General features: G+C 35.7%; 1 long non-coding RNA gene across 1 annotated transcript; it reads left to right on the forward strand.

The window, feature by feature from the left end:
* Window positions 1-253: 253 nt before the first annotated feature.
* On the forward strand, window positions 254-2,709 carry LOC122039822. The gene is made up of 3 exons (XR_006128393.1): window positions 254-526; window positions 702-871; window positions 2,337-2,709. It is a non-coding gene; the product is annotated as an uncharacterized LOC122039822 (long non-coding RNA).
* Window positions 2,710-3,034: the final 325 nt, after the last annotated feature.

Consider the following 3,034-nt stretch of genomic DNA (forward strand, 5'->3'; position numbering starts at 1 on the left):
TAACAGCGCACATTAAAAGTACACCGTTAATAGTATTATTAACGGTGTGCATATTGATGTGCGCTGTTAATAATATAAACTTGAGAAAAAAAATTCATTAACGGCGCATATTAAAAGCACATCATTAATATTATTATTAATAGCATGCATATAAACGTGCGCTATAAATAATAAGTAACAATGATGGCATGCAGAAAATTGACACATTATTAATATATCTATTTATTATCAACAGCGTGGGTACGCTGCAAATGAAATAAGCAGAGCTGTTTTTATTTATTTCCATCTTTTTCTTTCCTAAAACCCTCGCTACTCTCTACCCTCCTCACCGCTCGACTCTTCGCCCCCTCCTCACCGCCTCGACTTTCCGCCATCTTCTCTGCCTCCTCCTCGCTGCCTCGACTTTCCATCATCTTCATTGCTCCTCCTCGCTGCCTCGACTTTCCATCATCTTCATTGCCTCGCTGCCTCCTCCTCACCGACGCCGCCTCTCTCTGCTAGTCATCAAAGGCTCTATTCTGAAACGGTAAATGACCTTCCTTCAGTCATCAGATGCATCTTTCTTTCTTTCTTTCTTTCTTTCTTTCTTTCAGTCCGCCTCTCTTTGGAAAATAGCATGAAACAGTTTTGTTCCAATTGGAACCATATCACCAATTTGGCATAATATTTTAAAGCTTATGATTGTTTATACTTATTTTAAGGATCTTGAAGTTTACTCTCTGGGATCCATGGGATGTATTGGTGCCAACCATGGATGATCAGGTGTTGTGCTGTGTAGCGGCAGCAGCGTGAAAGACGATGGAGATGATCAACGAGGCGCAAGGCTTTGATAGGAATGATTCGAAGTCCTACAGCAACCCCACATTCCAAGGTGGTGGCTTGATCCCTTTTTCATTTTTTAGGATTTGCAGAGATGATTTGGGGAAATATTAGTTTCTGTAGATCTTGATGTTGCTTTTTAATGTGCATTATGCTGGTTCTGCATCTAGATTGTAATTTTGTCCCCTTGACTTGTAGTTAAGTGATAAAATTGTGTTGGATTGAAAGAAAACCCTAATTTCAAATCCAAGTTCAGAGGTGTATTACCTTTTAGATTGATAGTTCAACTCTGACATCATAATCATCTCTACTGTAATTTTTTCTTGCAGTTTACAGAATATTCTTAGCACATTTACAACATTTTATAATGCTCATGATCTCACCACCTCCTTCCTGCTACCTCTTCTTCCTCCAACTAGCAATGGTGTGTGTGGGAGTGAGAGATCCCTCAGTTAGCCACTTGCACCACCTAAGTGGGGTGAGTGGATCTATTGGGAACAACAGCAAAGGAGATGGGAGGTGGGGTGTGTGCTTGGAGAGAAAAGGAGGAGATTGTTATGGAAGGAATATTAATCAATATACAATTTATTGAGTTGGCAAGTAACAAGTTAATGTCATGTCATCTTATTAACGGAAACATGAATGGATATTTGATGGATACGGAATTATAACACAATGTTGTAGGTTGTGATAGATTAGATAATGAAAGGTTGTACTAGATTTGAAAAAAACCATTTAAGTTATACTAGATTAGTGTATGCACCCTTATATTTACTATATATGCATTGCTTGGTGCTGAGCCTAATTACTAAAAACAAAAAATGATTAAGGTTGTGCTTGATCAATGGATTAACCCTTATATTTACCATATGCATTGCTTGGTGTTGATCGCCTGATCCTAATTGGATGATCTTTATAATTTTGTAAAATACAGGAACAATATAACTTTGTCATGTTCACTTTGCTGGTTTTTTTACATTGATATAAGTGATTATTTGTGTTTTGTTTCCATTGACAAATTTATCCAATGTATCAGTTAGAGCTGAATTTCCTTCCAGAACTAAGATATAAGTGTTTTGTTTTTGAGTACAACCTTAAATAATCCAACGAAGTAATCTGTTTGATCTTTTTTAATGTGTTCATGTGATAGTATTGCAGTTGTGGGACATGAAATTTGTTCAGACGATATCTGCTCTTACTGCAGTAGAAAGAGTAGCAGTTATTGGGACTCTTTGCTTTTTAACTCAAATCTGATGGTTCTGATGCACAGTAGATTACTATTCCAATTCAGCTAATAATAAAGTTTTCTTTAGGTAAAACTAACAAGCTACTTAAATGCATTGAGCTTATCAAAGTCCAGTCATGAAATAACTCTCATGGTTTATGTTAAGACTCAGTAGGTCTTGCTATTACTCTTATTTCACCATGCCTGTCATTTCAATAAGTTTATTGACAATTGTAACTTCTGCAACTTACATTATTTTCATTAGCTTATTGATGGTCCATTGCCCATGCAGATATGCTTCATTGTTTGTGAGTTCCCTGGTCCAACAACTTCGTGTAGATGGTCTTTACATAAGGCCTCTTGGGAATGTCATTTACCTCATGTGTGGCCCGTGCACATTGCCACATGTCTGTACTGAACAACTTCACAAAGTACATTGTAGAATTTGTGAATTCAGCAAGCATCAAATTAAAGAATGAAGTTGTGAAAAAAGGAGCACTGGAGCAAACACTCTTTCTTCTACATTCATGAGAAACCTCTTTATAATATTGTATTATAATATTGTATGATTGATACATATTCTACTTATTTGTATAGATTGGATGTTTAATCGTTGCTATATAATAGTTAGTTTGTTAGAGAGTTCCTATCTTGTTTTGGATCTTCATATCTTATTTTGATATAATGACAAACAATGACTTGTATTAATTTTGTGATGATTAGATTTATACTAAATTTGTTGTAAAATTTTAGTTTATTATCTTTGTCAATGAAATTGATTTTTTTTTTTAATATAGATAAGAACATCAATAGTATACCTTTGCATGCTGCGGATTAGAATATTAACAGCATACATTTGCATGCTGCAGAAAACACATTCTATAGCGCACATTGCATGCCGCGGAAAATAATATCTACAGCGCGCAAAGTACACTACGGATATTATTTTTTGAGGCGTACATTGCGCGCTGCAGATAATAATATCTGCAG

This window comes from Zingiber officinale, chromosome 2A (genome assembly GCF_018446385.1).
Source record: "Zingiber officinale cultivar Zhangliang chromosome 2A, Zo_v1.1, whole genome shotgun sequence".
Taxonomy (NCBI): Eukaryota; Viridiplantae; Streptophyta; class Magnoliopsida; order Zingiberales; family Zingiberaceae; genus Zingiber; species Zingiber officinale.